Source organism: Furipterus horrens, unplaced genomic scaffold (genome assembly GCF_987537825.1).
Source record: "Furipterus horrens unplaced genomic scaffold, mFurHor1.1.pri manual_scaffold_10, whole genome shotgun sequence".
Lineage (NCBI taxonomy): Eukaryota > Metazoa > Chordata > Mammalia > Chiroptera > Furipteridae > Furipterus > Furipterus horrens.
The window spans coordinates 72,670,215-72,693,945 of NW_028327180.1; the positions used below are offsets into that span (position 1 = coordinate 72,670,215).

General features: G+C 48.8%; 1 long non-coding RNA gene across 1 annotated transcript; it reads right to left on the bottom strand.

The window, feature by feature from the left end:
• Window positions 1-3,385: 3,385 nt before the first annotated feature.
• Window positions 3,386-23,337, bottom strand: LOC150000624 (uncharacterized). Its single transcript, XR_016513520.1, has 3 exons — window positions 23,220-23,337; window positions 4,921-5,032; window positions 3,386-3,925 (listed from the first exon to the last, which is right to left on the bottom strand). It is a non-coding gene; the product is annotated as an uncharacterized LOC150000624 (long non-coding RNA).
• Between the last annotated feature and the right edge of the window lie 394 nt (window positions 23,338-23,731).

The following is a 23,731-nucleotide window of genomic DNA, read 5'->3' on the forward strand; positions in this document are numbered from 1 at the left end:
AACACAGGGGCTGCCCCTGGCAGGTTTCTTCTCCTCCCTCAGAAGCTGGGAATCTGTGGGTAGCAGCAGCACTTGCTGGAAGAGCAGGGTCAAATGCAATGACTGGTGTCTCCACCCACTCCTTCCATGGCAGAGGTAAGTGACAATGTAGCAGGAAGTTTCTGTACCACCTTAGATGACAAAGCAGCTCCTGTCAGTCACTAAAGACAGGGTGGGAGTGGGTGGCCAATGGGTAGACAGGAAACCTCTCAAAGCTCCTTTCCAGACTCATGTCCTGACACCAAAGATTCCCTAAGGGACTGGCCACGCAGTAGTGAGGAAAGACTCAGCAAGGAAGAAGAGGCAGTAGTGCCTGTCCCCATCAGGGAGGGTGGAGAGGTGGTGAACTCCTTTTTTTGGTACTGCATGAAATGACAATTTGTTCTCTCATCCAGCAAGGACAGAAAAAGGCTGTCTGGAGCTGGAAAAGCAAATACAAGGCCTCTATCACCCTAAGGGCCTTCTCTTTAACCTTGAAGTTGTCCATTTCCTAGGGATGTTGACCACGAAGTAGTGGTTGTCCCTGGAGTCTAGAGAATCACTAAGAAGAGAGTGGAGACCACCAGGAAGAGGAGAGGGGCTGGGGGTTCAAGCATGAAAAATCTGACCTGAGCACCTTCTTACTGTAGATACCCCATCCCTGTCCCATCAGGTGTGCTGCTCAGAAAGGCCCCCAGTGGGGATCAGGGAAGAGTAGGACAAGCTCCGTCTTTGGAAGGTCAATGGATTTTCTTGAACAGACAATGATAGGATCCTAGAAAACCAATCCCCTGGGGCCCCTGGATGAGTCACAGAAGAGCAGCTGGGCAGGCAGGTGGAGCTGGCCACAGAGGCCAGGGACAAGATGAACACTCACTGGCTCCTGGGCATTGTCCATGGCTGCTTCTTCTGCAGTGACATTGAAGGCAGCCCTCCTTCAACACCAAGAGCATGGTAGGTGATCCAGCCCAAGTGAGGGCAGGAAGCGTGGGAACAGATAATCACTCCTGCTGGAGGGCTGGCCTGTCTCATCACACAGGCTCAGTGTAGAGGGAAGGACAAGAGAAAGCCCACAATTGGTCAAAAAGGACAAATGGAGGGGGAAACACAAAGCGGGCCAGAGGGCAAGAAAGGGGAATTGGGGAGGGGGGACAGGCAAGCATGGGAAAGCTGGAGCAAGACAACATGGGGCCACCTCTCAGGCCACAGGGACTCAGCGATCCCTCAGCCATGCCCATGTGGGAGCCCAGCGAAAGCCTCACTGAGGGGCAAGCAGGTCTTTCTTGACAGCCCCCTGCCCAACTATTGACAGGATTCAGTCTGCTAACTTAAGAGCATTTACTCAAGTTTATCCTACCACCAGCCACTGATCACGAACAACCAGGGAGTCCGAGGCCAATAGTCTGTGCTTGCTTTAAGGTGGAGGGGCGACTCCACCCTGCTCCCCAGATCACCCTGGATGGAGGAGCTCCTGGAAGAACTCTCCCCGGTGCCCCACAAGCCCAGGAACGTCAGTGCCTGCTCTCTGCCTTCTCCTCTCCCAAGTCACAACTAATACACAGTGAGATTTGGGGGCGGGGAGGAGGCAGTCCTAGATGTTGTGTCTATACTCTCCCTCTTTGTCTGGCCCCAGAATGTCCTGCCCTTGCAGCTGCTGGGCCCCACAAGCCTCTGTGAAACCCAATTTACTCTCCATTCAGTTACAGTCCCTGCCTCAAATTCTCTCTGACTTCTGTCCTACATCCTGAGGATTTCTAGGCCAGAACCTCTAGCCACCAAGATCACAGAAGCCCGCTGACCCCGCAGTTCCAAGGAGGCAGGAACGCTAATTGGCATTAACAGAAACCAGGCCAGCAGCTCACAAAAGATCCTCTCTTCCTGACCAGAGCCATGCCTGGGGCATAGCCAGCCTCTGGTGTCTGCTAGTGTGGAGAGGGGAGGGGGAGACAGGAGGCCTCTCACTGGGACTCTCTTCCTGGGGTTTAGATACACTCAGCAAGAGGTTGGCCCTTCTTGCAGTCTCTCAAGACAACTCTTCAGTAGCACAGCTCACCCTAGGGACTGTTTCTTGAAGCCCATCACCCATTCTATATGGTCATTTTAATCTATCTCACCTGGAACAGAAGCTCTGCAGTCAGATTGCCTGCATTGACGTTCCAGCACCACTTAATATGTATGACCTTGAACCAAAAAAAAAAAAAAAAAAAGGAAAAGATGGTGCCTCTCTTTTCTTGTCTATGAAAAGGGAATAACACTGCCCACTTCACTAGGTTTTCGTGAAGATTAAATGCTATCCGTGAAAAGCTCCCAGCATAACCCCCAGCATGAGGTAAATGTTCACTCCACAAATGATTATTGCAGTTGTATGATTATTATTATTCTTTCCTGGAGTCTGTACCCTTTGTTGTAGGAAGTTCCCACTTCAGGACTTCAACCCTGAGCATAGAGACTGGAATAAAGCAGGCACCCCAGCGAAGTTTATTGGATAGATGAAAGGAAGGGAGGGAAAGAGAGAAGGAAAAAAGAAAGTAGATTTATTTATCACAGGTAAAGCCAGTTTTATGAGTAGACAATAAAGACCCCTATTCGATACTCCATCTAACAAACTGTCTGCCTAGAATTTCACCAATGTTGATTCATTCTTTTGAGTAAAGCACACCATCTTCCCATTGGTCCCCATTACGACGCAAACAATCACACTTTAGTTTAAGTGAGTTATGAGATTGACTGATAAAAAGAGGTGGTTCGAAAGCACTGGAGTCTCGGTGGGGAGGAAGGGAATTTTAACATGGAAGGTGCCAAAGGAATCATACAATTTTGCAGGAGTCTGGCCATAAGAAAATTGAGTGCAGGATGCTGCAATTTCCCTTAGTAACTGTTCAGATGTGACTGAACCTCATATTCAAGAATGTTTCCTGGTCTCTGTCCTAAATCCTTCATGCTATAGACTATAGAGCAAAATGATCATTTATTTCTCCACGTTATGGGCCCAGCACAGATTGTATGACTATATTTGTTCCTGAAGATTTTCTTTTCCTTGAGGTAGGAACTATCCATATGCAATCTCAACCCTAAAGTGATTTTCATTTGCTGGGAGGATTTGAAGACTATCTTTTGCCAGTCTGAGGTTAAATACAGAGGGAAATATAAATGTAATTTTCCTGTTTGAGAAGCAGTTACAATATTTTTAAGCAATTGAAGCTTCAAATTTTCAAATTTAACATGCAGTTAGGCCTCAGCCACCAGAACTACAGATTTTGCAAAGTTTACAAAACAGTGGAGTATCTCAGTGGCTTTCCCCCTGAGTGCTGAGTCTTTGAGTGTTTCATAAATGAAGATGTTCTGGGAGGCTAGGTGCAGCTTCATTGTTGTTGGCTTTTGGCTGGGGCCTTTTAAAGTAAATGTTACATGGGGGAAAATAAGAGGAAAGATGTTATAACAAAGCGTCAGAGCAATGATACATTTTTAATAGCATTATTTATCAATACTTATCAGCGTTTGGAGTTAACAAACACTGGTCCATCCCCACTGAGCTTCTGCAATAAATTTGAAGAACTTGTCTTGCCTTTGGCACAGTGAAGACAACCCAGCTATGGTCCTTGTGCCATTTTGCAGAGGCAGACTGTTGGATGCTGGGGCAGAGAGCACAGATGCAAAGACCATTGCTGGTCTCTACCCATTCCTAGTCTATTCCGCAGGCCTGGAGAATGCAGTCTGCTTCATGAGTTTTCCCCAGGTCTCCTCAGGAACTCCATCCACTGCAGTAAGCAGAGAGAAAGTTCTAAAGACACGGGAATCACGCTGCTCTACAAGACTACCAAAGGGGCCCATCTCTGTAGCCACAGCTGATTGGGTCCATTACCAGGAAATTGAGAGATGATCCACAGACCAGCAACCGCTGCCGGGCCTGGTGGGAGGAAAGAGGTGAGTTGAGTCAACCAGACTTTCTCTTCAGAAAATCGAAATATTCACGTATAAGGACTATCAATCACCTGTACCGCACTGATTTCACACTTTTCTGGTGATAGCACCTCCATATTCCTTGGGGAGCAAGTCTTCTACCTCTTTCAGACCCTAGCATTTAGTGAACTGGTCCCAGCCCCAGGTTTGGGGATAGAGCCCTAGGTCAGGCCAGCCAGCAGATTTTATCCCCTGACCACAATGATGGGTTCAGGAGGGAAAAGTGAATTAATGAAGGCACTGGTCTGGTTACTGTAACAAAGAGACCCATATAGCAGTGACTTAAACAAGGTTTGTTTCTTCCTCGTGTAAAAAACCAAGTAGGTGCAGTAGCTGTGCTCCACGCAAGTCCTCAGAAGCCCACACTCCTGCAAGTTCATCTCCTCACATCAGGACCACCGTCCAGCCAGCCAGGAGGCAGGAAAAAGGAAGGGGAAGCACGACCTTTCCTTTTAAAGGAACAGCCCCCAAGTTACACACGTCACTTTTGCTTACATCCCATTAACCAAGATTTAGTCCCAAACCACATCTAGTTGCAAGGGACACCATATGGTCAGCTAAAAACTTCTACCACATTGGAAAGAGAGGAGAATGGCTATTTTGAGACAATCAGAGGCCTCTGCACCGTGATGGAAGGAGAGTCTGTTCAAAGATGGAATTAACTCAGAGGAAGGAAGAGAGGAGGGGTGCAAGAACATCATGGGGAGTCACAGATCCAGCTGGGCTGAAAGCCACTTCTACTTCTGATTTTTCAGCTATGAGAGCCAATTAATTCCTTTCTTGTTTCTGATTCATTCTTTCCTTCCTTCCTTCCTTCCTTCCTTCCTTCCTTCCTTTTTCCTTTTAAAACTACTTTAAGCCCTGCCCAGTCAGCTCAGTTGGTTGGAGCATCATCCTTTGCAGCAAAGGATTGTGGGTTTGATTCCCAGTCAAGGCATCTACCTGGGTTGTAGGTTTGATCCCTGGTTGGGGAATGTGTGGGAGGCAACCGATTGATGTTTCTCTTGCACACTGATGTCTCTCTCTCTCTCTCTCTCTCTCTTTCTTCTTCTCTCTATAAAATCAATAAACATATACTCGAGTGAGGATTTTAAAAATTAAAATAAATAAATAAATACATACATACATACATACAGCAAGCTACTTTGCTTTGGGTTTCTGGCACCTGAACCTCAAGAGTCCTGGCAAGATCAGAAGGTGAAAGTTCATAAAGAACAAAGAGTGCAAAGGGCTCCTGAAGGGGAAACCAGAGTCATAAGGAAACGAAACCCTCAGGACAGAGGAAAGCAGAAGCCACAGATGTTAGGAGAAGTACAGAGAGTCAGAGGGTGGTGAGAGGGGACGAGGTGAGCACACAGGGAGGTGAAGCTGCCTGAGCTGCCACCTCCGCCTACAGAGGTCCCTCCTGCCAAGCCACTTTGAGGTTTGAATTACTTTCTAGTACAGTTACAATGTATGGAAAGTTGAATTATTGGTCAAAATAGTGTCTGTCCCTCCCTTGGGTGCCCTTTCTGAAGGAGGCATACAATTCCTTCCCATTGATGTCAGCGTTGGTCATGTGATTTGCTTCGGTCAATAAAATGTGAGGAGAAGATGTAAGACCCAGTATGTTCGTCTGTTGGCCTTGCTCCAGAGGAAAGAAAACTCGGAGCAAACAAATTTTCAGCTGACCCATAACAGGCATGCAACATAAGGGAGAAATAAGCATTTGTCATAGGCCCCTGAGATTTGGGGATTGTTTGTTATTGCAGCGTAACTTGAGCTAACTGACATGGTGTCTGTAAGACCTGTATTTACTACAGTTCCTGCTGAACTTGCAGTTTGATTGTTCATCTTTTCCTGGGGTTTCAGGCACATATTTCCTTATAGCACAACCTCTCCTTACACCTAATGGGGAGTAGGCCTTGAACAATCACCCTGATACATAACAACTTTGGAAAGCCATATCCATTAAGCCAGAAATGACAGGCCAATGTTTCATGACCAAGTGCCCCTTATTCTCCCATCCCCTTTCAATTCCTACTCCCCGATACTTCCTGTGACCCTAAGAGGACATGGATTAGATCTGAATATTATAAAACTAAGTAATTGCACACTTTATGTAATTTCCTATTTGTAAGTTTTACAGAATTTCTGTAAAACAAAATCAGAAATGGGTCATTTCAGAGATGCTGACTTCTCAAACTTCAGGCTGTTTTAGGTTTAGAGCACATGCGGCACTCATGAGGTTAAAGATGACCGTGACAGGAATTTGTGCAGTGTATTTATGTTTCTAAAACATGCCACATGTTCGCTTGCTTTAAGCCTACAATAGACTGGAAATATCACCACTTTACATACACAAAGGGAGACTGGGCATGAGAGAGTTGGAGAGACTTTACTAATGATGGACCTGGTTCTGTATCTCCTGGCTCCTTGCCCTGCTTCTCCCCTACCTGCTATATTAGTCATAGCAGGAGAACACCTACCTCCATGACAGGAGCTGGGGAAGAGCAATCAGAGACGCTCCTGATTTGAATAAACAGCTGAACGCATGAAGATATGACTAAACGAATTGATGGATGGATGATGGATAAATGCATGAGTCCATTGATGGACAGATAAAAGGATGAACAGGTACATGGATGATGACTAGATGAATGGCTGGATGGATCTCATTTGTACGGGTGGATGGGGAGATGGATGGAGGGAATTCATGTGGTCTGAGAAAAAAGGCAGCGGCACTCTCTGAGAGTCTGGAAAGTGTGCACAGCCACTTCTAATATGTCACCACCCAGAAGGCCCTACATGGTACTTGACCAATATCTTAACTTTGCCTGCCCAAGTATTTTAATTCTCCCTCATCCCCAAGAAAACAGAACGTGTTACCCACAAGGTTGTCTATTGCTACCGTACAACTTATTAGCCATGTTCACATCACCTCTCCATGCCTTATTTACCTCACTTCTAAAATGGAAATGAAAACAGCATCTCCTTCGTAGACTTGTTGCGGGAATACATAACATACGGAGATCATTTAGTAAAGTGCTTAGCACATTATAAGTTCTCAATAAATAGTAACTATTAGAATTGTCATTCCCTAAAGTTCAGGATAGTTGCCTGTGGAAATCAAGGTAAGTCCCCACTAAGCCTACCATATTGTGATTACAGTCTTTAGCCCTTTTTCATTAGTGGTTGAATCTGTAATACTACAATAACCTTTATTTTATTACACAGCCCTTGGAAATTGAGGGTTTCATCCATGTCAATTAATTCCTTCGCAGCCCACGTTGGCAGTGACAATCAGAATGTCAAAACGTCTCCAAGGATTCCTGGGAAATCTGAGGCACTTCAGGAGGAGCCTGCCCAGGTGAGAGACCAGCCAGAGCGAATCCTTAATGCAGTTCCCAGGAAGGGGGACTCTTCCGAAATGCTAATACATACAATCAACCTGAAAGGCAAGCTTCAAGCTTCCTGCACAGTGATCAGTGATGTGCTCCCAGTGCTGGGACATTTTCCACTGATGAGGCCAGATGCCCGCTTCCTTGCTTCCTCCCCTCCTCCTCTCTTTCTTGCCCCGCCTGCCAGAGAGGAGCCGCCCATCCTTAAGGCATTGCAGCTGCCAGGCAGGGCCCGCAGGTACCGCCCATCGCACTAGGGTGGCGCCCAGACCGTCTCTGACCACCAGGACCCAGGTCTGCTCCAAGGAAACAGCACATTTCTGGAGGAGGCTTAGCCAAGAAATCACCATGGAGTGAGAAACGAGATAAATGTCTGGACGAATGAGGAAATGCCTAACTTGCAGGGTTTGCTCCTGGGACCCAGCTTGTAGCATCCTCTGGCGCCTCCGTGCAAACCCTGCTCCCCCTCTTCCTAGCTGTGTGGCCTTGGGTACATTACTTAATCTTGCCTGCCTTACTTTTCTCATTTGTGAAATGCATATAATAACAATACCTACCTCCTAGGATTGTGTGAGGATTTAATGATTTAATAAAGCACTGAGAACAATGCCTGGTGCGTGGAAATCACTGTTATGTTCTCTGATATGATTCATTCTTTCTTATATTCTTTCATTCATGCAATGCATTAATTCTTCCACCCATCCATTTACTCCTGCACTCATGTGTGCATCTATCCAGCATCCCAACTGAACCTCTGATGAGGTCAGGTGAAAAATGAATTATAAATATCAAGGTTATGTCTGAGAGACAAAAAGGTACCCTGGGAAGCCTGGGAAAGATATCCTAAACCTCCACTTTGTGCAGACAACATTCTGCAAAATCTCCAACAGTGCACCTTTGCTCACATGGTTTTCTCTCTTTGGATGCTTCTCTCCCTCTTCTCTCCTCGGAAATCTCTTACTCATCCTTCAAGGCCCAGTTCAAGGATCATCTCCTGGGTGAAAGTTTTCTAACTCCCAGGTATAACTCTTCTCCATCTCCCCAATGAATGTTTGCTTTAATGAGTCAATGATTGATTGAATGAATAAAAGCTCCCAATTTTCTTTGTTCATATTAATATTACAGCTTGGATCAACTTGTATTATAATTTGTCACTTATGCTCTTCCTTCTGCCTGGAACACTCTTTCTCCTACAAGTAGGTCATTCTTATTTATCATTCAGGTCTTGGTTTAGAAGTCACCTCTTCCAGGAAGCCTTCTTTGAGTTACCAAATGTAGTCCTGGGCTTCTCCTGCAAGCTCTCACAGCCCCGGCTGCTCTCTACCCCCATCACCACACTGGTCACACTGTGGGGTAATTCCTGATTCATCGGAGTATTGCCCCTTTGCAACATTATCTTCCATGAGGTTCAGGACCAGGCCAGTCTAGCTCACCATGGCATCCCCAGCACCCAGCACCCAGTAAAAGTGTCAGGTAAATGTGTCCACAGTATGAACAGCATCCCCCAGGGCTGAGTATGGCATACCTGTGTATGGCAGCCCTGCCCTGTAATGTGCCCAACACCAAGTAAGCACAGGATAAATATTCGGTGAATTTATAGTTGGTGGCAGGTCCCTGGGCCTACTGTCTCCTGTTGCTCCTGAAGGCCCCTCTGGAGGGGGCAAAGGTGTTGCTGGCTCTCCCCTTCCTCCTCTGTTGGGAGGTTTCATGTGTCTGGAAGCTGGAAGAGCACCTGGAGGAAACTGGATGGTGGAATGAAGTGGGGTGAGCAGGCTGTCTGAAAGGAAGGAAGCTACCACTCTCCCCCTGGTAACTGGACACACAGTGCTTCCCCGGGAAATGGAGGACCCGCTCCTCCACCTCCCTCCAGCCCTGGCAGAGGGCACTTAAAGCCCCTCCTTCTGAAAACATTTAGACATCCCTGGACTGAAGCCACAGGAGGCAGAATACAGGAGTGGTTAAGAGCAGACCCTATTTCAAATTCCAGCTCATCTCTTATTAGCTGTTTGGCTCTAGGCAGGTTGCGCAGCCTTTCTGAGCTCCACTCCCTCAACTGTTTAAGGACAATAGCTCACAAGGAAGGTGTGATGATTAAATGAAACAGCATGTGTCACATGCCTGCCACAGAGTAAATGCTCCATGAATACCTGCTGATATTATTGTTGTTGTTGTTAATCATCTTCTCAGAGTTAGATGGGCGCTCAGAACTGATGTATATCATGGCATTGATCCATCTCCACCTCAATCCAGCCCCTCACTGAGGCCCAGGGGAACATGGGGATTTGTCAGAACCACAAGCTGGCAGCAGAACCAGAACCTCTGATGCCTCACATCAATATTCTCCCCACTGCATTGTCAGTGAATTGTGGCCGTTGAGTGGGATTTGCCTCATTTCTGTCCTTGGCATCTGGAGGCTACGTATAGAATGGCGGTGAAACTGGGCCCTGGACTGAAATTCTGTGCCTGTTGCCCCTTACCAGTCATGTGAACTTGGGTGAGTTGCGTAGCCTCTGTGAGCTTCACTTTCCTCATCTAAAAGATGGGAGTAATCAGAATAGCTCCTGCCTTAATGTGAAGGGTCAAAAAGATAATCAGGAAATGCAAGGAGAGCACTTAGTATACTCTTTGGCTCAGAGTAGCAGAGTGGTAACTGTTCATTATTATTTTATTTTATTAGCAAGTCTTAGGGTTTATGATTGTTGGGAGAGGGAGGATTTTAAACTATATCCTTGATGGAGGCTGTTATTCTTCCCGGAAGTCCAGGCTCTGGTGCTTCTGACTTGGGCAGGCCCTTCCCACTCCCTTCCCACTCCCTTCCACACTACACCTACTCTGCCCAGGCAAGATGTGGCCTGCCTCTCCTTTTATGATGACCCCACCAAGGGACACTAGTCTCAGAGCTCTCTCTCCAGCATTCCAGGGCTTGTGGAATGCAGTTCATACCCAATGCTGGAGGGACCCGGTCTGCCCCAGGCTGGGCTGACTTCTGGCGCTCGCTCTGTCTCCCGCAGGCCAACAGAAACCTGCTTGGATCATATTGGATGACAACACACTGCTGGGTGACTTCTCTGTGCTTTGCTTTACCTCTCTGCAGCCAGAGCTGGTGGCTGGTCCTCAGGGATGTCCAACTGACATGGTTTTTGTTCCTGAATTGGCATCATCACCCTCACTCCAGTGTCATCTAAAGAATTGTTTGTCCCCTAGGTCCCAGAGAAACCTGGATGTGTGGGGGCCCCTCCAGTCTGTCGTACCTGGGAGGTAGTATCCTAGAGCTAGGGGGCTGGAGGGGAGGGGAGGACCCCTGGTCCTCACATCTCCCATTAGCTTCTTTGCCAGGAGCAGATCTGGGGCCCCCCACCTCCAGATGCCCAGAGGCCTGAGGAATTGTCGGAACTGCTGAACCTGACATGTTTAACTGCAGGAGACGCCAGTGGTCTCCTCCAGATGCAGGCTAAAAATACAAAGGAGCCAGGGCCCTTGGTAATGGAGACTTTAAGAGCCTGTGACATGCGGCAATGGCTGTGCAGCAACTAATGAGCTCCAAGCCGGTCAATGCCAGAGCCTGGAGTAAACGTGGGGGCTGGGAGCAGGGACAGGGGTGTCACTCAGCATTTGTCCATCCTGGCTCAGAAATCTGGAGTGTCGGCATGGGCCAGGTGCTTGGGGACCAGCTCAAGCAACCCCTTGAGGTCTAGATGGGGAGACTGAGGCCAGGTGACAGGAGGTTGGAAGACATATCTGGGAGAGGCAGAGGCCTCAAGGGACTCTATCCAGATCTCTGCCTCTTTAGCTCCCTGTCTTGCTCCAGCCCTGTGCCATAGGACCTGCACCAGGAGACTCTGGCAGATGGGTGAGAATTAACCAACTGAATTGACAAATGAATAAGCGAATGAATAAATATCTTCCTCACTGCAGTCCCCCATAGATGGGGACTGTAACTTAGTCATCCTGTCGCTTCAGGAGTGCCTGGCACACAATAGGCCCTCAAACACTGCTTGCTGAATAAGTGAACACCCGATTTGGTTCTTGATCTACCCCTTTCCTGAGTGTGGAGATAGGAAGTCTGTGAAAAGTGTGCCTGGGGTCTCTTTCCATTGATCCTACCATTCAGACAGCTGAGGGGTAGTCTCACCGACTAGAGAAAATCAACCACAACACTGAGGACCTTTCTTAAACACTTAGTAGGTACAGTCCTAAGAACTTAGGACAAATTATCTCTTTAGTCCTCACATCAGCCTTATGAATGAAGTTCAATGATTATACCTATTGCATAGCAGAGAAAGCCGAAGAGCTCCAGAGCCTGTGTGACTTGCCCTGGGTCATTCCTCTAGGAAGAGATGGACAAGATTCAAACCTGGACCAGCCTGCCCCAATCCCTCCTTAACCATTGTGCTACCCTGCCTCCCCTACAGGACAGCAGGATAGGAGAGGAGACTTGTGGGCCAGAGGAAGCCACCCAGAATGGAGGCAAAAATACTTCCAGGGCCCATAAAATGTTTGCTAAATTCCAGGATAAGACTGGGGAGAAATAATAAGCATTTGTCACTCTTTTATAGCATATTAGATGCTTTCTCCTGCATTCTCTCATTTGATCTTCACCACAGGCCTGGGAAGAAGGTATTGTCATTATCTACATTTTACTGGTGAGGAAAGTGAGGCTCCCACATCTGGGCAGGCTGCACACCTGAGGGTGGTACTATCATAAGGACTTTCTTCTCAGCTCCTGAAAGTTGGCATAAGCCTTCCCCAAATTGTCATTGGCTCCAAGGGTAAGTCTAGGCTGAGACCCTTCTGACATTTGTGGGCTGTCTGTAAGCACAGGCAAAGGCCAGCAGGGGACAGAGGCCGGGAGCAAATGCCTGGGCCTGCCGGCCTCAGAACTCTCACTCCTCTCTGAGCTGTCCACGTCTTCCACTTCTTTGGCAGCCCCTCCCGAAGGAGGGCAGAGCTTGTCGTCTCTGCATCATCACAAAGGTATTAGCCAACAAGTAGCTGCCCTGGGCTGTGGAAAAGTAAACACAGGTACCTCTTTGCTGGAGCACTGGCGGTTTGCACGGCTGAAAGGACAGAAAGTATGTATGGAATGAAACCAGCGCCCTTCACCCTCTCCAGGCCCCTCTGGCTTCCCAATTCCTCCGTCAGCTCCTTGACCATCAGAGCAGATGGCCACAGTTGGGCCCAAAGTGGGAGCCCCCATGAAAAATGTAAATTCAAAGTATAACATGATGGAGGGCTGGGTGGGGCCCCCGTCCTATGCTGAGTCTCGGGTCTCCAAAGTGAATGGCGCCCTGACTGGTGTGGCTCCATGCATTGAGCGCCAGCCTGTGAACCCAAAGGTCACCGGTATGAGTCCTGTTCAGGGCTCGTGCCTGGGTTGCTGGCCAGGCCCCCAGTGGGGGGCGTGTAAGAGGCAACAGATTGATGTATCTCTTGTGCATGCATCGATATTTCTCTCCCTTTCCTTCTCCCTCCCTTTCCCTCTCTCTAAAAATAAATAAATAAAATCTTTTAAAAAAAACAGTGAATGGGGGTGTCAGAAAGAGATTATTTGGAACTTCCTCAGTTCAGTACAGGGACAGCTGTGAACGACATAAATCTTATCATCTTTACTTTTTGTGCCAATTCAGATGGATGAAAAATATTCTTTTTCACTCACCCTGTAAAAATGAGAACCAATATTTTATGCGATAAAATTTTGGGGACCCTTTGCATACATTAAGGTCATACAGCCCTTGTGATTACAAAGAGGAGCCAGAGCAGGAATGTGCCTGAGCAGGTTTCATGCAGGCACTCAGCAAACATCTCTGCAGCCCCTGTGGTGTGCCAGGCACCAGGCTGGGAGTGGACAACACGGCAGTGACCCAGGCAAACACTCCCTTTTGTCAAGAGTTTCTGGTCCAGCAGGAGACTGGCAAGCAAATTTCACACGGTGGTAGGTGCTCCTAGGGATGGAGAAGAGTCTTGGGAAGCCCACAGGAAGCTCCTGACCCAATCAAGGAAAGAAGAAGCCTCCTGGGGGAGGTGGCAGCTGGACTTAGTCCTGAAGAATGGACAGGAGGTAGATGGTATCGTGGTGAAGAACTCATGAACTGGAACCTGGTGACCCTGAGCAAGTCACTTGACTGCTCTGTGCCTCTGTTTCCTCACGTGTAAAATAGGGATAATCCTGGTAATGCACCCCAACTGGGATTGTAAGAATTAAGTGAGTTAATACATGTAAAGCACTTACAACAGTGCCTGGCAAATGGCAAGCATCTACTACACATCAGGTATGATTATTTTTACCTTGTAGGTTGTTGTGAAGATTAAATAAGGGAGCATTTGGGAAACACTTAGCACAGAGTGAGTGCTCAATAAATGGAAGCTGCTATTATTTTTGTTTGCCAATACCCGCCAGGTGGATGGGAGGGGTGAGGAGGAGAGGAATCCAAGGCAGAGACAACAGCATATGCAAAGGCCTGAAGGCCGGGGTGAGCCTGGTGCATTTGGCAAAGTCTAGAAGTTCAATTAGACTGGCACATAGCCTGGGTCCCAGGAGTGATGCAGGATGGGTCTGGGAGGTGGAGGCAGGGGCTGGATCTGGAGGCCCTGAGAAGAATGAGCCTCCCTTACCTCACATAGCTCATTTGGGGCTGCCCAGGCTGATGAAGGCTGGCCTGGGGGGATGGGGGAGTAGAGGGCAGGGCAGTATGGGAGTGGGCTGCTCTGCCCCACTCCCCGACCCTGCCCAGTGTCATTCTTCGTGGAGCCGCTGGCTGTCAATTAGGCAGCCTCAGTGCAAGAGGCTCTCTTTCCTCCTGCGATACATGTCATATCCGGGAACGATCAAAACAGCTTTGCTTTGGCAAAATGTCTTGTGCTGCGTGTTTGTTCTTTGGTGTCTGAGTGTAACTCCTGTTGTTCTTGAGACACCTGTGATTTGCTGGTCCCTGACAGCCATTACTGGCTCAAAGTCTCTGCCTGCCACACAAGCCACCTGGTGGCACCCCCATTTCTTTCTCTGCCATCCCCAGAGCACTAAATGCCTTTCCAGACCACAGGGGTCGAGCCTGGCACTGAGTCAGACACAGCGGCAAGACAGCCAATTTTAGTAATCACCTCTACCATTTGGCAATACCTATTGTGTGCCAGGGGCTTTGAGTGTCTTATTAATTTGCTGAACAACCCACAGTTAGGCCTTATTATCTATTTAACTGAGGCACAAGTAAGGTTAAGAAACTGGCCTAAGTCCACCCAGTTGATAAGTGACAGAGGTAGAAGAATTTGAACCCAGATCTCTTGGCTCCCACAGCCTGAGTGAGCACTTGTTACCACACCAGGCTGCCTCTCTCCAGCTCACCTGCTCCAAGGCCCGCAGATTCTGAAGGGAGGGGCTTGGGGTTGGCTGGGCTTCAACACAGACAGGAGGTCAACAGGTGAGAAGTCAACTCATTTGACCCCAGGGGGCCCCTCACCTGTCTGTTTCAGATCCTGGGAGCATCCTTTGGTCTCCACTACCCACCACCAAATCTCCTTTTAAGTTCATACATGTCAGCCATTCGATTGCTTCATTATTATTGGTGCAATCACAGCCTTACGCAAGGCTTGAGGTCCGTTCCCCATCCCCGACCCCTTTTCCCACACTCTAGGGCCTCTGAGAGAGCAGGAGCCATAGGAGGTACAGGTCCTCCATTCTGTGACCAGCTCCTTGAAGGCAGAGCCCTGTGTGTCTTATTCACCCTTGTTTTCCCAGTGCCTTGAACTGCAGGAGGTACTCGGAAAATGTTTGTTGAATAATCATATCCACAGCTGCTCTGACTGAGCTGCACTGAGCACTTCACTCATTGACCCCATTTAGTTGTGATAGAGACCATATAAAAGGTTATTATTTTCCTCACAGACGAGAAAACAGAGGCTGGAAAGATGAAATGAGGGGCCATGGACCACAGCTAGCAGGTGTGGAGCCAGGATTCAAAACTCAGGGCTGCCTGGCTCCAAGGTTGTCTTCCTTACAACCCCCAATTCCATCCTAAACTCCCCCTTAATGTAGTCAGTTAGTGAATAATCAATCAATCAATGCCCTCTGCAGTCAGCTGCACCTGGCCTCACCCCTCCCACAATCTCCTGGGACACTGGAGTCCTCTGTCCACCCTGCCCCCTCCCAGTGGCCATAGCCTCGGAGCAAAGCATCTCCCAACAAGGCTTATTATTTCTAACCTGCCTAAGTTCAAAGGCATTTCAGTTCCATTTTGAGTCAAGGAACAGTTTTCACTTTGCCTCTCTGACCCCTTACCACCCCCACTGCCTCCTCCAACTGGCGCCAATAACACAAGATAAATCTTTCCTCAGAAATATAATAGTTGTTCTTCCTCTTCCCGTTGAAGCCTCTGCCAGGTAATTAGCATATGCTGACACCTTGATAGACGAAAAGAAAGGCATGAGATAATTCCCTTTTTCTTTAACCATTATGGTATGAAGCAGCCTTTTAATTTGCCAGTTACTCAATCCGGCATTCCTGAATGCAGCCCACCGTGTGACATGTTATTCTAGCTGATCCTACCATCTCTGGTATTATCACCAACCCAGGTCACACTTGACGGACCAAATTCCCCCTCTTTACATTGACATCCATCTGGTAGGAGGGGCAGCTGGAGTTCCAATGTTCTGGCAATTGTGGGATGACGTGGTCATACTTGGTTGGGCACCCCCAGGGGGCAGCCGGAGGCTTTGTCAGGGCCACATACCTACAGGGTCACTTTCAAAATCCCCTCCCACTTCTTGTTCCTCCCCCAAAAGTTGGCCTTTGACCAGGGCTCTTGGGAGTCTGCATTTGATGAAGTGGGAACCTCAGCTTGCAACTGGTGGTGCTTTCTCTTCTCAACAACAACAACAACACACACACACACACTATGGGCTCATGGGCCTGAAATCTTGGGCTTGTGTCCAGCCTCTTTAGAGGACTGTCCCTGCATGGCCAAATATATATTTTTCTCCTTGTCCTTTTTGGGGGTGAGTGATAGGGGAATATATTCCTTCATTCACTTCATTTCTTCATTTTGCAAATAATTTACAGAGTTTCTACGTACTCTGTGCCAGGCAGTATTCTAGGAATTAAAGAGACAGAGATGAACAAGACAGGCGAGGGTCACAGCCTCCTGGAGTTTATAATATAGTTCAAGGAAGCATACAAGGAATTATTAATGAACCAGTTAAAGATATCATTTCAGATGGTGACATGTGCTTTTTAGGGAAAAACACAAGTGACATGAAAGGGAGGAAGGACTCTCTGAGACAAGTGGCCAGGGCAGGTCTGATATTTGAACTGATAAATTGATGAATGCAAATATGCCAGCTATGTATGAGCTGGGGGGGAAATTCCTGGAAACGGGAATAACAGGTGCTCACAATGCACAAACTGGTTTGAGAAGCCGGTCATCCTGCAGCTGGGCCTGTCACCTTGGAGGGGTCTGGCCCACCCTGACACAGCTTTGACTTTCCTTTGACTAAGGCAGGTGGGGCAGGGTGGGACAGGCAGCTTGCTCCTCCATTTGGTGAGGGGGAGAAACAGCTGCCTGTTTCTTCCAGTCCACCAGCCCCCCCACAAGGCTGAGACCAGCCCCCCACACCTGAGCAGAAACCGAAAATCAGATCAAGTTCCTTGACCTGCCAACAGCTGCCCAAGGACATCTCCAGCCCCCTACCTCTCAAACTCCTTCTACTCCAGGCAGGAGGCTCTCAGCTGCCCCAACATTTCCCTGCCCTGTTAGCCCATCTGTTCCTCCTCTTGGCTGGGACAGGCTCCTGACACCCTCACTCTGGGCCCAGGGGCTAAGGTGGGGGGTTGGGGGGAGGGCCTGTCAGCCAGCCTGCACCAGGGCAGACACAGCTCCTTTCCTCTCAATTCAGCTAAGGTAAGGTAAAAAATAAAATAAAATAAAATAAATAAATACATACACACACACACACATTATATATATATATATATTTATGTATGTATGTATGTATTTATTTATTTTAAGGAAACTCATCTAGCAAACAGAGGGAAGAATAACATAGAAAGAAAGGGGGGAAATGTAGAAGCTGGGCCATGGGTGTTCGCAGAGCTGGTACTCATGACTCTAAAGGAATTCAAGCCTCACCATGCAGCTCGCTTGGCCTTCTCAGAACCTAAGTGCCCTCCCCCCACCATCACTACCCTGATGGCTCCAGACACAGAAGGACCTTGCGACATCACTCAGATTGCAAGGTGACCTGTTGGCTATTCTGTTGGGGGTGGGAGGCGCACAGGCCCAGGGCCCAGTTGAGCACCCCGCGCCTCTCCTCTCCCTGCTCCACGGGAGATCCCGTCTGCCCTCCCAGCTGCCTCAGCCTTTAAGCCTGTCTCCCCCCCTCACCCTGCACCCCCCCAATCTATTCTCTATGCATTGAGACCACTATAAAGCAAAAATCAAAACAAAAATTCCACTGGCCTCCCATAGTGTTTTCAATTAAAAAAACATTTTTTTAAACGAGGACCAACAAGGCCTTGCACGCGCGCCCGGACCCTGCTTGCTTTCTCACGTCAACTCACTGAGGTCTTCCCCGCTACCTTGCCTCACATTTCAACTTCACACAGTCCTTAATACTTTTTCCTCACCATTTATCACTGCCTAGCATTATATATATTTAAACCTATTTATCTTGTTTATTTTCTTTCTCCCCACTAGAATATAAGCTCTAGGAAGGCAGGAATGTTTGTCTATTTTTTCCTATATAACCTCCACAGCTTAGCAGTGTCTGGCATATAGTAGGTGTTCAACAGTTAGTTGTTCAGCAAAATAATAAATAAATCTCCTTCCTACTGCTATTTCAAACAGTGCCTGGAACATAGTAGGCATGAAATAAATATTTATATAACAAGTGAATGAAAGAAAGAGTGAATGAAGCTGTGTCTCTCTAAAACCCTCCTTTTGCTCTAGGGGTACTTTCTATTCCTCCAGTTTCTCAAATTCTGTCTGGCAGTTCCTCCAGGGGTCTAAGATCACAGGGAATCTGGAGACATAATTGCACGTGCCGGTCCTTCACCACCCATAAGCACTTTGTTACAGACTCTGACCACAGGGAGCGTGGTCAGTGGTTACAAACCAGGGTTCTGGAGCCAAACTGCCTGCATGCAAATCCTGGTCCTCCCACTTACCAACTGGGTGACCTTAACATCCATGAGCTTCTCATCTGCAAAACAGAGAGGGATGACTACTTACCTCATGGGGTTCTGAAGTGTCCCTACTGAATGCTTGGAAGGCAGGGGCCAAATACACAAGTTCACGTCTGATTCCTTCGCACTTAGTAGGTGCCTGATAAATTGGAGAATGAATTTTTGTGTTTCCTACTGAATGTGGTACCCAGTGTGTCCATGAGTGAAACCGGTCAGGTGCAGGCATAGCAGAGGTACACCCCAACTGGCTACGCTTCAAGGGTTTCTGCCCGATTACCCAGAATTTGCCTTCTTCCCTCATCTGAGAATCCCCGCTCTACTCTCATTTGGTGTGTGGAGGTGAGGAGCAAGAAGTCCAGTGGTGGCCACCACCGTCCACCCTGTGCCCAGGGGTCCCTGTGTATCCCCAGGCCTTCAAGCTTCTTTGCAGCCTCTCTGCTCATGGGTCTGTGACTAAACTGCAGTCTTTGCTCTTGCCCCCCTCCTCACTCCAGAATTCAGCCAAGTGCCCCCTCCACAGAGCCCCAGCAGCTCAGGCTACAGTGTTCTCGCCCCTTCCTGACCACCCACTGCATCTATTGACTGAATCGTGCTTTCTGGCATTTGCTTCCACCTAGGCTGACATTTGATTAGGTTCTGGCACAGGTCCTCCTCTCACTTGCCTGTCAGATCTCCCCAAATCAACTTTAACAATAATAATAATAATGCTCCCTCTCATCTGGGAACCCACTGGGCACTTGTACAAAGGGCTTTCATTTCTTTTCTCTCTGTCTCCACAATCACCCCAGAGTGTAGAAGGCAAGGATATTCTACAAATAAGGCAATCTAGGTTCAGATAGCTTCACAACACAAACTCCTCACCCCAACCTACTCCCCTTTTTCCAATTCAGCCATTGACACCACTGTCCAAGATGCCAAGCCAGAAACGGGGGGCAACAGCGCCATCCTGTACCTCATCTTTTCTCTCACAGACACATGGTCCCCAAACTCTGCAGATGACACCTAAGTCTCTCTCCAGACCACTCACTGCTCTGCAGCTCTTCTGCCGTGGCCCACGTGAGCTGGCCATCAGCCTTCAGAAGGACTGCAAAGATCTCTCACCCCATCTGTGCGATTCCCCACCCTACTCTTTTCGTTCTGTCCACTGCATCAGAGAAGTCCTGATGCACACTCATTCACTCATTCAACAAACAGTCATCAGGAGCCTACTAGGTGCCATGTATTGTTCTAGATGCTGGGGGTACAGCAATGAACAAAACGAAGCCCTTGCCCTCATGGAGCTTATATACCAATGGGAAGGTGGAGGACCAGTAAGAAATACCAAGTAAATATATAGTTTCTAGAGCGTGATAACTGTCATGGAAAGGCAAAAAGCAGAGGAAGTAAACAAGGAGTGCTCAAGCAGGAGAGAGGCCTGTTATTTACAAGACAGGGAGGTCGGCGCTCACTGAGCAAACCTCTGGAGGAAGTGAGGGAGCAAGCCTTGCTGACCCCTGGGGCAGTTCCAGGCAGATGGAATGGCAAGTGCAAAATCCTCAGGCGGGATTGGGCTTGGCAAGGCCATGTCTGAGAAAGTGCACAGAGACCAGCAAGGCTAGAGGAGCAGGAGAAGATGAAGAGATTTGGCAGAAAGCCTCCCCTTGCAGGGTTTGCAGGCCATTTTAAAGACTTTGGCTTTGACTCTCAGTGAGATGTGGAGTCATTGGAGGGTTTGAGCAGAAAAGTGACATGATTTACATTCTAACAGGATCGCTCTAGCTGCTTCATGGAGAATAGACTGTAGGGAGACAAGGGTAGAATCAGGGAGACCAGTAAGGAAGCCACTGCGGCAATGCTGATGGCTTGGGCCAGGGTGGTGGCTGTGGAAGTGGTAAAAAGTGGTCAGACGCTGGGTGATTTATGAAGGTAGAGCTGACGATATTTGCTAATGAGTTAGATGTAGAGTGTGAAGGAGAGAAGTCAGGAATGGCGCCAAGGATGGCTGCAGATTTGATCTTGTCACTCCGATAGTTCCCCATTGCTCTTACGTTTGTCCAAACCCCTTACCATGTGTTATAAGGTCCTTCATGATCTGAACATCTGCTCACCTCCCCAGCAACAGTGACAACTACTACTGTTTAACAGTTATTGATTGTTGATCTCCTGCCAGGCCTGGGCTAAGCCCTGTACAGAAGTTATCTCATTCATTCTCCACAACAGTGCAACGAAAGGTGCACTATTATTAACCTCTGCTTACGAACATACCCATTTCACAGAAGAGAAAACTGAGGCACAGGCATATTAAATAACTTGGCCAAGCTCACACAGCTGGTAAGTAGCAGACCCAGGATTTGAATCCAGGCATCTGATTGTAAAGCTGTTTCTTTAACCACCATGAGAGAGTTGAATTTCAGTTTTATTCTTCCATGAGCTTATTCTCTTAATCTCTGTGCCTTCTATCCCTCATACCTCCCTCCCCCTACTCTCCACACTTTTGTCTGGCTAAACCACCTTCCTCTGGGAAACCATTTAGGGTGTTGTACCCCTGCTTGTACCTGCTGTGTTTCTGCCCACCCTGCCACCTAAGGGCCCATTTAGGGACCTGCTATTCCCTACTAGACATGAGCTCTCTGTGCACAGAGGCCAGGTCTACCTGTCTTCCAGCCGTATCCACAAAGCAGAGGACAGTGCCCGGTACCTAGGCACTCAGTAACTAGTTATCTGTTGATGGATGAATGGTACCAAGCTGCAACTCAGATATTCTAGCTCTAAGAAGGATGTGCTGTGAATCCACTCTCTGGTAAATGCCCCACCACTTTGCCTTCTCACAGCCCCTACACTGCTACCCTCATGGATAATAATAATAGGTAGCATTTATTGAGTGCTGACTTTGTGCTGGGCACAGTAGTAAGCACTTAGCATGTACTATTCCATTTAATCCTCCCAATGCATGTATGAGATAAACATGCTTATTACCTCCATTTTACAGGTGAGGAAACCAGCTCTCAAAGGTAAAATTCCCCAGAGTCAAAATGTGATACTGGGATGCTACACAAATAGTTGCTGAATTGAATTGATGAAATTGGCTCTAACCTGTGCCTACTGACTCTGTGTCCGTGGCTCTCAGCACAAGGCCCCGCACAGAGCGGGCACAGGCTCAACCAGTGAGCAGATCCGCGGTCCAACTTTCAGCTGCAGAGGAAGACCTCGCTCCTCTCCCATCTCCCTCTTCAAACCCTTAATAAAAGCCTTGAGAGTGACCGATGGAAGGGTGTGATTTCCTCGGGAGAGCAGCAGCATCTACATGGGAACATTCAAACAGGAACAAAATTCTTCCGCGAGGGCATAGGCTTCAGAAGACAGCTGTGGATGGAGAGTTGTTGTTGGAGAGAAGCGGGGGTGGGGGTGCGGTGCCGAGGGACTGGAACAATCCTTTATTTATTTATTTCCCCCTCGGAGCCTTCACCTTTCATTAAAACAGCCTCCGGATGTAGGTGCAATCAAACATTCATTAGACAAGCAAGGTACATTAAAAAAAAAAAAAAAAAAAAAAAAACTAACAAAGCCCAAAGACACACACACACACACACACACACACACACACACCACACAGAGCAATAATCAATCTGCGAAATGAAAACGGTCCTTCAAGCGAGAAAAGCAGGCTGTGTTCCTCCGCACCGCGCTTCTCACACCCTGTGTCCACCCCTTGGTGACAGTAGCTCTCTCCTCCAGGTTCCTGCGTGCCTGGCAGCAGGTCCCTTAGCTGACTGCCCTGAAGCTATGACCCCGAGATCTGGCACTCGCGTGCGGCAGGGTCTGCGGAGCAGTCCGTCCCCACCCCTATCCCCACCCCACTCCCCGCTGCCAGCTAGCCGGCAGTGAGGGGGTCCTCCCAGACCCCGCCAATCCCCGCATGGGCAGGCTGGCCCATGGGCTGAGGCGCACAGAGTTCTAGCTCGCATCTGTTCGCACATCCTGACTCTAGGCTCAGAGCTTGGCCCTGGGGGTCGTCTGCATGCACAGGGCAGTGGGCATTTCCCCAAAGCCGGGTGGCTGGAGGAATGGGGGGTGGAAGGCGGTTGTCCGGGAAGCCCGCCCTCCTCGTCGTCTCAATCACGACTGGCTTCCCGGAGGAGAGGATGGCGACGGAACAGAGAATGGGGACAAGGAAGTAGCTCGACAGATGGGTAGTGGGAAGCTCTTCCCAGCATATGGGGCCCCGTGGGTGGAAGCAGTCAGGGCCGGGCGAGGGGGAGGAGACACAGGGTTGCCGAGACAGTCCCGGGAGCGGGGACGCGCGCTGGGTGGAGGTGGGCGCGGGCTAGTGCACAGGTCTTAGAAGGGAGGAGGTAAGACCCCGAAGGTGGGGGTGCCGGGGAGTGGGGGTGGCCTTGGAGGCGCTCACCCCGGAGCCTGTGGTGGATGCAGCACACTGAGCGCCTTGCACAAGGGCGCCCCCTGATGGTGCCTCACGAGTCAGTCACGGTTTCCATTTTCTTCTCCAGTTTAACAGAATCCTTGATGGAGTGCTTCCTAGGAGACAGGCACTGGGCTGAATCCTCCTTTGGAGGACACCACTGTGCCCATTTTTTAGCAAAGGAAACGGAGACCCAGTGAGATCATAACAGCTCGGCGTGCATAGTAAGAGACAGGATTCATTTCCACTCATGCATTCATTCACTCAACAAATATTAAGAAGTTCTTACTGTGTGCTGGGGGCACTGGAGTAGAGCACCGACAGGTCCGTGGCCTCTTGGGTCTTATAGTCTAGGTGAAGAGAGAGCACACAAGTAAATAAATGAGCAAAATCACCTCAGTGCTGTGGAGGAAATAAATCAGGGTGTGGAGCTAGGCAGCAACTGTGCGCTCGGCTCCCCCCAGCCTGCCTCGCCCACACTTCTCCCTGGGGACTGGGATTTGTCAGCCTTGGCTTCAAAGCAGGCAGCAAAGGAAGGTGGCTCTGGGGGCAAACCTACGGTGTGTGTGTGTGTGGCGGAGGGGGGTGGTGTGTGTGTGTGTGCAGATTCCCAAGGCCAGGAGCTGCTCCCATCCCTGGCAGCGCCTCACATGTATCCACCACGAGCACCTGCAGCCCCAGGCTCTCCCACTGTGGCCAACCGGCTGAATTATTTCCTCATCTCAACCGGATGAGTTTTTAATCTGTCTTTATACAGAAGCCTGGCTGCCTGCACAGGGATTATTACTGACTTCTCTGCAC